This window comes from Echinops telfairi, unplaced genomic scaffold, assembly GCF_000313985.2.
Source record: "Echinops telfairi isolate 266 unplaced genomic scaffold, ASM31398v2 ScPeMD7_7475;HRSCAF=8513, whole genome shotgun sequence".
In the NCBI taxonomy this organism is placed as follows: Eukaryota; Metazoa; Chordata; class Mammalia; order Afrosoricida; family Tenrecidae; genus Echinops; species Echinops telfairi.
The window spans coordinates 27,591,309-27,603,304 of NW_022111379.1; the positions used below are offsets into that span (position 1 = coordinate 27,591,309).

General features: G+C 37.8%; 1 protein-coding gene and 1 long non-coding RNA gene across 2 annotated transcripts in view; one reads left to right on the forward strand and one right to left on the reverse strand.

Annotated features, from left to right (window-relative positions):
- Positions 1-532, forward strand: part of LOC123521190 — a 2,807-nt gene extending 2,275 nt beyond the window's left edge. The window contains exon 2 of the long non-coding RNA XR_006679661.1: positions 243-532. This is a non-coding gene — a long non-coding RNA (uncharacterized LOC123521190). The remainder of the gene's footprint in view (positions 1-242) is intronic.
- Positions 1-11,996, reverse strand: part of FAM189A1 (family with sequence similarity 189 member A1) — a 166,035-nt gene that overhangs the window by 124,965 nt on the left and 29,074 nt on the right. The window lies entirely within an intron of this gene.

Here is an 11,996-nt window from a genome sequence, read left to right on the forward strand (position 1 = left end):
TGCCCACACAGAGACCTCATTGTCTATATCCTGATTTACAGGCTAGACTCCACCCTTACATTCTTAATTCTGAAATTGACACCAGATTATGTAACTACCACAACTTTTACATCTTCAAGTTGACATGAAATTATGTAACTACTACAAAGGAAAAGCTGTAATTCTGAATAATCAAAATCATTTACTAAAAATCCTTGTTTCAGTTTCAACAATTGTGTTTGTCTATCCTGATTTCTCACCAGGTCCTATGGAGAGGAAGCCTCCACTGAACTTCAAAACATACCAGGCATTTGCAGTATAAAGATAAAAATGAAAAAAAAAAAGTCAACTACTAAGTAAACACAGATAACAGAAAAGCACTGAGGAGATGGACTTAGTTTTACAGTCTAAATGCACAAAGACAAACAAACAAAAATCTACACGCTTCTGAAATTCTGCTCCCATCAGGATCCTCGCAAGGGCCAGTTTTTCAGTTTGTAACAACGATGAGTCCAGGGCAATATTTGGAGTAATAAATCTGGCATGAAAATTAGTATAAAATTGCAAAAGCTTTATCTACTTGTTAAATCTTTCTATGCAGGTATACTACAAATTATAATGAAATTACAGAATAGCAACAGGTGCTCTACTGATAGGAAATTTTGGTTGCTGAACACCTTAAATGCATGGGTAAAATGGTTTAGCTTTGGCAAACAATAATACTGACCATCATCTAATCTTTATTCAGTGACTCAAAATCTTTGATGGGAATTCCCTAAATATTGGCATACAGTTCTTGAATTTTTTTATAAATAAGATTATTTAATTAAAACTACTAGTAGGGAGAATAAATAGCCCATAATGTAGCCATGTAGAAAACCCCCATTGGTATTTTAAAACAAGATTGTGATTAGCATGGCTAAAACCCCAAACCAAACACTGCCATCAAGTCATTTCCTATAAGACAAAGAACTGTCCCTGTGAATTTCCGAGACTATAAATCTTTACAGGAGTAGAAAACCTTAGAAACTTCAAATTGTACAAAATGCTGTATTTCCGTCCCTATCCCTTAAACTTACATTTTAAGTAGTATAATCCTTTCCAGAAAAGACATTTATTCACATGGATGTTCTTTGCTTTTAAAATACACACAAAAGGATCTTATCAAAAGTAACTGTTTTCAATAGTAACAGGGTTGGTGCCAACTTGACTGGCCCAGGATTCTCAGTGGTTTGGCAGGAAAGACCTACTAATCCCCTGGGTTGATTGTAGAAACAAATCCAATGACACATATGTGTAAGAAAGAGCTTCATATCAAGAAGTAATTGAATATCAAGAAAATATCCCAGCCCAATCCAAATCAAATACATAAGTCAAAATTTAAGTCTAGTCCATAAATCCCTCTTCAGACTCATGCAGCTACATTCAATGATGGAGCATGCAGGAAGATGACAGGCCAGTCAGTGGGTAGAGTCTTGTGGATCCAATGGCATTGGCAGCATCAAAAGGCTCTGGCAGGTCTCAGCTGCATGACTTGTCAACAGGATGGTGATGGCAGAGAGAGAGGGGGAGGCAGGCCTCCAAGGAGCCATGTATCTCACCTGCTCTCCAATCAAGCTGCGACTGATTGACATGCTAAACTCCACCCCTTCACTCTTACTATCCTCAAGTTGACAGATTATGTAACTGCCATATTCCCCCATGATGAAATATATACAATGTAAATTGTATCTATACAATTGATATAATGAGATCTGCGAAGGGTAGTCAATTAATTGAAAGCACGTTTCCTCAGGAGGATAGCCTGTTTCCTCTATAAAGGAATGTAGAAAGCCTTGATTGCTTTGGGTAGGGTCTGGATCCTGCATCTGGCTCTTTTGACCTCTGGTTCCTTGGACTTGAGCCCATTGTACTGTGTGCTAATAATGGAACTCATCCGTTCCACATCACCTTGCCTGCCCACCTTGGATTCATCTTCCTCTGCAGGCACAGCCTCTGACCTGAAGACTTTGGACCCATTTGCTTTTGGACAGCCAAAGCCTGTCATCTTCCTGCCAAATTTGGGTTCATCAGCCCCTGCAGCAACTCAAGTCAGGAGAACTTTTCATTCTAACATCTGGCCCAGAGACTTGGAACTTGCTCACACTTCGAATCTACAACTATGTAAGTCTTTTAAAAAAAATACTCTCTACATACAAACATACTGGTTTTGCTTCTCTAGAGACCTCAATCTAAGACATGGTTCATTTCCTTGTTTTGTCTCTCAATTAATATTAGTAATTGCTCTTATGAGCACATGGAATGTTAACTCATTCCCCCTCAAAGCAGAACAATATTCCATCTAAGTTCTTTAGTCTTTGTGACTACCATTCGCATACCACTCACCTATCCACCCATTCATTACTTCAATAAATCTTTTTTAGTGCTTTATTAGCTAAATTATACTCCAGGCTCTGAAGATACAGCAGTACATAAAACAGACTGTGCTCATGAAGCATATATATTCTATTGTAAAAGACATAGAATAAAAGGTAAATAAGTTAATTATATAACATATTGGAGCATTGTAAATAAAGCTGGAAATGGGGCTCAAGAATATCAGAGCACAAAAAGGAAATTCCAACTTTAAATACTTGATCAATAATATCAAATTACATATTATCTGAATAGCACCGCAAGAATACCAGTATAAGGATTTTCTTTTGATTTGTTATATAGGTGGAAGGGAAATGGTTATTTGAAGTAAAAATTTTAAAAGTATTTGTGCTATTCTCACATATTAGAGAAGAGATAGAAATTACCTCAAAGAATTGACTTACTATTTAAGAAAAAGCAATGTTTTCCTGTATTGTGTGTGACCAATTGGGACCTCCCTCTCAGTCTCCCATCTCCACTCACATTCAACAACTCTACAAGTGTTCAGAGGAGGAAGAAAAACAAGAATGAAAATTAGATTTTGTCATATAAAAGTAATACGGTGATCAGGGATGCCTTCTCTGTGCAGCTGATATTGAACAGGAGCCTGAAAGAAATGAAAGTGAAGAAACAAAGTATACTAAGATCCTAAAGAAGACAGGCACCTTGGGGTGCAATAAAGGACAGGAAAGTCGGAATGGGTGGTGCAGATTGAGTACGGAAGAGTCCAGGAAACTGGCAGAAGACAAGCCATACTGGGGCTGAAAAGCATATGATATTCAGTAAAGGTTCTGAGTCAGACACAGAATTGAACTGGGATGTTAAATGGAAGGACTTGAGTTTTAGAAAGATACAGTGACTCATGTGGGGCACACGAACTTCGGAAGCAGGAGTAGAAATCATGGAGAAACTGTTCTTACAGTGGCTTAGCCCAGAAAAATGTGCTATAGGTGATGAGGTTGGTTAGAATCTGGATATCTCAAGACCATAAAGACAAGGGGCATTCCTCATGACACTTATTTTGAGAGAGAGAGAGGTGTCAAGGGCAACTTGCATTTTTGACTTGAGCAACTGAATAGATTTGAAATATTGGCTAAAACTTGGGAGTGAACTCAAGAATTCTACTTTGGCTATCTAATTGCAAAATGCCTACGCAACATTCAAATGGAGATTTTGAGTAGGCAATTAGATAACACGAGGTTAGAGTCCAAGAAAGAAGTTGAAGCACAGAAAGAACATGGATTGAGAGAAAGGCTGAAGACAGCTGTGGAGTAAACCAATAGCAAGAGAAGATGAGGAGCAGTCAACGGTAGGGGAGAACTTAGAGACTCACCAGAACTGAAAGGCACATTGAGAGTTTCTCTGTTGTGATGGTCAAGTAAAATGAAGTGGGATTTGAAAATATGATCATGGCGATCCAGGATGTGCGCCAGAACTGCCAGGTAGTGTTGTGTGAACCCCTTGGTACCTGGCCTGGAACAAGTGGAGTGGGCAGAAGCTATTGGTAGGAAAACTAGTGTTTGGTAAAGCCTCAGTATTCAGTGAAGGCAGAAATTGAAATCAAGGGGACCAGGGCAATCTCTATGATCAAACTGTATACCCTTAAGGATTGGAGAAAGGGACGGAGCTAGAAGGGTTCTTAAATAAAGGGACTTAAGATGCAAGATAATTTATTTGAACACTGAAGAAAATGCTGGTCCTTATATGAATTATATAAAGACGAATGTGGCATCAGGATTGGAGGAAGGCTTATTAACAGCCTTACTTGCTGACAGTGAGGAGGACTGGAAGCATGTGCTGCTTTCAGTATTGATTACAACATAATGTAAAGACCAAAACGGTCACAACTGGACCAATAGATAAAACCAAGATTAATGGAAAAAAGGTTAAAGTTGTCAAGGACTTCGTCTTGCTTGGATCCAAAATCAATGCGGATGGAAGCAGCAGTCAGAAGATCAAAGAATGCATTGCATTAGGTAAATCGACTGCACAAGACCTCTTAGAGTATTGGAAACAAGGGTGTTACTTTGAGGACTAAAGTGAAACTTTCTAAAGCCACGGTATTTTCAACTGCTTCATATGCATGTGACAGTTGGACATTGAATAAGGAAGGTCAAAGAAGAATTGATGCATTTGGATTGTGGTGCTAGAGAAGAATATTCAAAGTACCATGTACTATTAAAAGCTCAAACAAATCTGTCTTGGAAGACGTAAGGCCAGAGTGGGCCTAAGAGGCAAGGATAGTGAGACTTCCTCTCATACTTTGCACATGTTGACAGGAGACACCAGTCCCTGAAGAAAGACATCATGCTTGGTAAAATAGAAGGGCAGCAAACAAGAGGAAGGTCTTCAAGGAGATGGATTGACACAGCGGCTTCAAGAACGGGCTCAAGCATAGAAGCAATTGTGATGATGGTGCAGGTCTGGGCAGTGTTTTTCTGTTATACATAGGGTCACTATGGGTCGCAGCATGACTTGATAGCACCTGACAACAACAGCAGCAACATATGGCCAGAAGACTTGAGCATAATCAATACAGTCTCTTGAAAATCAGTGGTTTCCTTTGTCTTGTATAGGAAAAGATATTTGTAATAATTTAAAAATATTACATGACAGCATATTGATTTTAATTTGCCTTCAGAATTCAGCACATTTCTAACAAGATATGCTTTCCTTTCTGATTACACTATGCCAGTTTATGCTACTGGTCTCACATTTTTCCCTCCCTAATCACAAGTTATATCACAGACCTACCGGGTGGAAAAATGGCTAATAGCCTTTTTATTTCTAAATACAATTGGTAGGAAATGGATTTTTTTTAAAAAGCAAGTTAATCTCATGCTTCACTCAAGCTGTTTTATCATTGTTGTTAGGTACTAAGAATTGGTTCCAACTCATAACAAGCCTATGAAGAACATCATGAAACACTTTCCAGTCGTGCACCACCTTCACGATCACTGCCATGTTTGAGCACATTGATACAGCCCCCGTGCCAATCAATCTCGCTGAGGGTTTTCCTCTTCTTTCTTGGTGACCCTCTTTGTTATCGAGCATGTTGTCCTTTAGCAGGCTCTCCTGATAACATGTCCAAAGTACACCAGATGAAGCCATTCTTGCTTCAAGGAGCATTCTGGCTGTACATCAGAAGAACAGAGCCAATCTGTGATGGAAGAAGACAAATAAATCATATTTTGTCAGTCCATGACATATTCACTCGTCTTTGCCAGCATCATTCAAATGCATCAGTTCTTCTCCAGTCCTCCCTGTTCACTGTGCAGTTTTCCTACGCACATGAGGCAACTGAAAATACTAGGGCTTTGGGTTCGATATACTTTACTCTTTTTCACAGTGAAATCTTTGCTTTTTAGTGCTTTGAAGTAGTTTGCAGCAGACATGCCTAGTGCTATGTGTCATTTAATTTCTCTAATGCTGGGCACTGGTTATGGAGTCAAGTAAAATTAAGACTGATAATTTCAATATTTTCTCCATTTACCATGATGTTGCTTATTAGTAGTCATGAGAGTTTTTATTTCATTATATTAAGGTGTAATTCATACTGAAGTCTTTGATCTCTGTGTTAGGTTTGGTTCAACAGAGAAGCAAAACAAGAGATGCTTATATGCGTTTGTAAATAGAGATATCAAGAAATGGCTTACATAGTTGTAGAAGTAGTTAAGTCCAGCCAGGTTAAATTAAGGTCCTTCTGACTGGTGTAGCTGTGGAGGCTGATGAATAGGAATCAGGATGATGAAGTGAGGTTAGGGCAGGGAACACAGGCTGATGGATACAGAGGTAAATGAATCCACTGTTGGTAGTTCACTGAGGGCTCCTGGGATTGGCAGGAGACTAAGGAACAAGGCACAGGATTCAGCTGCAGTAGAAATGAAAGGGCAAAGAGAACTTTGCTCTGCTCAGCATTTCTCTTATGAGGTGTAAAAGCCATACCCCCAAGTACGTCTCCAGGCACAAGTTGGGCTCTACCCCTACTTTCACCGTGGAAGGTCTAGTCGACATACAGTCTTAACCATCCATGTACTCTTCAATTTCACTAAGCAGGGTGTGTCATTTATATATCACAGGTTGTTAATGATTCTTCCTCCAGTCTTGCTGCCATATTTTCTACATATAGTCCAACTTCTGGGAATATTTGCCTAGCTTATGAATTGAATAAGTATTGTGAAAAGATAGAACCCTAACAGACACCTTTCTTGATTTTCTACCATGCAGCACCTCCCTGTTCTATTTGAACTGCCTTTTGCTTTATGTACAGGATCCACCTGAGCACAATGAAGTGTTCTGATTTCCAATTTATGTACTGTGATCCATAATTTGTTATGATCCCCCAAATCTCATGCCTTTGCATAGTCAATAAAACACAGGTTTACCTGGTATTCTCTCAGTAAAGGTAAATCTGACATCAGCAATTTAATAACATCTTCTAAATCCAGCTTCAAGTTCTGTCAGTGCACTGCTACAACCATTTTAAAATTATCTTCATCAAAAATTTACCTGTGTGATATTAATGTATTGTTCAATAATTTCCGTATTCTGTTGGATCACATATCTTTGGAATGGGCACATTTAAGTAACTCCTCTAGAGTGTTGGCAGATAAATGTTTTCCAAATGTCTTGACATAGACCAATGAGCATCTCCAACATTGCGTTCACTTGTTGAAACATATCAGTTGGTTCTCCTTTGCCACATTTTCCACCAATGCCTTTAAGTGCAGCTTGGACTTCTTGATTATATTCTACCTACTAAAATGAGTGAACATTGGCCATTTATTTTCAGATACAGGGATTCAATATATCCTCCCTTTTTTTCATCCTCTGTACTTTGCAATTCAAGGCTTAAGGTTTTTATTTTTCTCTTCTCCAATTCTCCATCTTCAAGAACACTGAGTATATTCTTTTCTTCTGGCTTTCTTTAGGTCTTTGCACACTTCATTGTAACACGTAGTCTTCTTGAGCTGCCCTTTGAAATATTCCGTTCAGCTCTTTTACTTCATAATTTATTCCATTCACTTTAGCCAATATATTTCAAGACCAAGTTTAAGAATTTCTTCTGATACCTGTCTTGTTCTTTTCTTTTTCCAGTCTTTTTAATGACCTTTTGCTTTTTTTATATATGATATCCTTGATGTCAATCCACAACTGATCTGATTTTCAGTTATTTATGCATTAATGTATCAAATACATTCTTGAAATCGTCTATAAATTCAGGTTGTGACCTGATTGACAGGCTAGATCCCACCCCTTCACTCTTAGTATCCTCAAGTTGACACGAGATTATGTAACTAGCAAACATACTGTGGTGACTTATAGGTTGCTCTGATGCTGGAAGTTACATCACTAGTATTTCAAATGTCAGCAGGGTCACTCAAAGTGAACAGGTTTCAGTGGAGCATCCAGAATAGGAATTATCCACAATGAATGAATCAGCTGCCCACTTTGGAGGAAGTAGTCACTGAAAATCTTATGCATAACATCCAAATATTTTCAGATACTGAAGGCCTAAGGAATAAAAGCAAAACATTGTGCCAGGAGACAGGCCCCTTGGGTGGGAAGGTACTTGAAATGTTACTGAGGAGGAATTGCTTTCTCAAAGTAGAATAGAGCATGGTGGTGTGAATTGTCTAAATTCTGTGGGAGTAAAGCCTTAGGACGTCATTTGCTGATGGGGCACAATTCAAAATGAGAAAAGTTGCAAAAATCTGCTAATAATTGGATTGGAATTTACAATGTATGACTCTAAGAACACACTCAGAACATACATTAACCTGAAAGAACTCAAGGAAAATTTCCAGGCTGGAGTTGAAATATTGAGAGAAAATTCTAAGGAAATTGGAAGTTGTCAAAAATGAAACAAAATGCCTAAGGATCAATATTTTAGGCACTAGTGAGCAGAAATGAACTGGTATTAACCATTTTGAATCAGAAAACCACATGGTTTACTATGCCAGGAATGAATGACACAATCAAGTGGAATGGTGTTGCACTCGTTGTCATAAAGGGCATTTCAAGGCTTATCTTTAAGTACAATGCTGTCTGTGATAGTATTAGATCTACCTGCCTTCAAGGAAATCCAATCTGTACAATGATTATTCAAATTTATGCACCAAACATCAGTACTAGTAATGAAGAAATTGAAGAATTCTACCACTGTCCTCAGTCTGAAATTGAGCAGACTTGCAATCAAGATGCATCGATAATTATTGGCATTTGCAATTCAAAAGTTGGAAACAAAGAGGAAGGAACAACAGTTGGAAAATATTATTTTGATGGCATAAACAAAGGGGGAGATTGCATGAAAGAACCTTGCAAGACTAATGATCTGTTCAGAGCAAATATCTTTTTTCCAACAACATAAATGACAACTACACACATATACTTCTCCAGATGAAATAAACAAATGAAACTGACTAATTTGTGGGAAGAGACGATGGAGAAGCTCAATATCAGTAGCTAAAATAAGGTCAGGGGCTGACCGTGAAACAATCCGTCACTTGCTCATATATATGTTCAAGTTAAAGCTGAAGAAAATTCAAACATGTCCACAAGAGCCAAAATGCAAACATGAGTATATCCTACCTAAATCTCAAGAACAGATTTGATGCACTGAACACTAATGACAAAAGACCTAATGAGCTGTGGGAAGACATCAAGAACATCATTCATGAAGAAAGCAAAAGGGCAAGGAAAAAAGAAAAGATCCAAGTGGATGCAAGAAGAGACTCTGAAACTTGCTCTTAAGCATAGAACAACAGAGGTAAATGGAAGAAATGATGAAATAAAAAAGGTGAGCAGAAAATTTCAAAGGACAGCTCAAGAAGACAAAGTCAGATATTGTACAATGAAATGTGCAAAGATCTATATTTAGAAAACCAAAGGAAAAGAATGCACTAAGCATATATTAACCTGAAAGAACTCAAGAAAAACTTCCAGCCTCGAGTTGCAATATTGAAAGATTATATTGGCAAAATATTGAATGATGCAGAAATCACCAAAAGATGGAAAGAATACACAGTCACTATCAAAAGGACTACAGGATATTTCACGATTTTAGGAGGCTGCATATTAGCAAGAACCAATGCTACTGAAGGAAGAAGTTCAAGCTGCACTAACAGCATTAGCCAAAAACAAGGCTTCAGAAATAGATGGAATACTAATTGAAATATTTCAACAAACTACTCATCTAGGGTAAGAAATTTGGAAGGCAGCTACGTAGCCAACTGACTGGAAGAGATCCATTTTTGTACCCATTTCAAAGAAAGTTGACCCAACAGAATGTGCAAATTATAGAACGGTATCACTGCTATCACATGCAAGTGAAACTTTGCTGAAGATCACCTAACAATTGTTGCAACAGATCATTGACAAGGAGCTGCCAGAGATTCAATCCGGATTCCAAAGAGGATGTGGAACTAAGTGTATAACTGTTGATGTCAGATGGATCTTGGCTGAAAGTAAATAATACCAGGAAGGGGTTTGCTTATGTCTTATTGACTCTACCAAGGCATTCGATCATGTGGATCATAATAAACTGTGGATACCCTTGAAAAGAATGAATTCCGGTACACATAATTGTGTTCATGTATCAAGAGGCCATTGTACAAACAGAACAAGGGAATACTGCATAGTTTAAATGGAAAATTGTGTCTCAAGGTTGTATCCTCTCACCGTACTTACTCAGTTTGTATGTGAGCAAATAATTAAAGAAACTGGATTATATTAAGTAGAATGTGGCATCTGGATTGGAAGAAGGGTTATTAACCTTTTTTATGTTGATGACACAACCTTATATGCTGAAAGCACTGGAAGCACTTGCTGATGATCAAGGATTCAGTATGGATTACAACTTAACGTAAAGAAGACCAAAATTCTCACAACTGGACCAATAGGTAATGTGTTCATCCGGGTTGACTAGAGAAACAAATTTATTGACACTGATATGTGTGTAAGAGAGAGCTTTATATCAAAGAGCAATTGAACATTGAGAAAACATCCCAAGCCAGTCCAGATCAAGTCCATAAGTCTGATATTAGCCTGTAAGTACAATATTAGTTCATAAATTTGTTTCAGACTCACACAGCACATGCAATGTTGCAAAATGCAGGAAGACCACAGCTCAGTGGTTGCAGGAAAGTCAAGCAGAGAGAGTGTGGCCCACCTCCAGGGAGACACAGAGGAAATTCTCAGAATGCTCATGATTAGACCACGCCTACTAGGAGGCATTACCAGGCTGTAACCTGATTGACAGGCTGGACCCCACCCCTACATTTATTTATTAAGTTGACATGAAATTTATGAAGTTGACATGACATGACCACAGGTAATATTACAATAAATGGAAAAAAGATTGAAATTGGCAAGGATTTTGTCTTGTTTGGACCCACAACCAATGGTAATGGAAGTAGCAATCAAGATGTCAAAGTATGCATTTTATTAGATAAATCTGCTGCACACAGCCTCTTAAGAGTTTTGAAGCAGGAAGGTTACGTTGAAGAATAAAGTGTGCATGACTAGTATTTTCAATTGTCTCATATGCACATGCAAGTTGGATGTTTAATGAACATGATCAAAGAATAATCAATACATTTGAATTTGGTGCTGTGGAAGAATAATGAAAGGACCATGAACTGCCAAAAGACCTAACAAATCTGGCTTGAAAGAAGTACAGCCAGAATGCTCTTGGGCAAGGATGTGAGACTTTGTCTCATGTACTTTGGACATGTTGTCAAGAGAGACCAATTCCTGGAGAACACCATCATGCTTGGTAAAGCAGAAGGGCAGAAAAAAAAAGAGGATGGCCCTCGTCAAGATGGATCAATACATTGTTACAGTACCTGTAACAATGGGCTCAAGTATAGGAACAATGATCAGGATGGCACAGAACCTGGCAGTGTTTCATTGTGTTGTGTTATGGGCTAAGTGCTGTGTCGTAGTGTCGCCATGGGTCAGAATGACTCAATGGCACCAAACAACAGCTTCAACTTCAACTGAGATAAGTGCAATTAATGATCTATTCTGCAGTGTGCAATTATCCTTTTTATATAAGCTATAAGTGCAATTAATATATAAGTGCAATGATAAGTGCAACTTATATAAGTGCAATTAATGATCTATTCTGCAGTTTGCTTATATGACTTATATAAGTGCAACTAATTATCTATTCTGCAGTTTGCAATTATCCTTTTTATATAGGATATAAGTGCAATTAATATATAAGTGCAATGATCTATTCTGCAGTTTGCTTATATGACTTATATAAGTGCAATTAATTATCTATTCTGCAGTTTGCAATTATCCTTTTTATATAGGATATAAGTGCAATTAATATATAAGTGCAATGATGTAAGTGCAACTTATATAAGTGCAATTAATGATCTATTCTGCAGTTTGCTTATATAACATATAAGTGCAATTAATGATCTGTTCTGCAGTTTGCAATTGTCCTTTTTATGGATAACATTGAGCTTCTCTATCATCTCTTTCTACAGATATTCTCAACTTGATTCTAGTGTATTCCACCTGACAAGGTCCACATGTTGTTGCCATTCATGTTGTTGAAAAAGACATTAAAAATGAGTAAGTTCATGGTC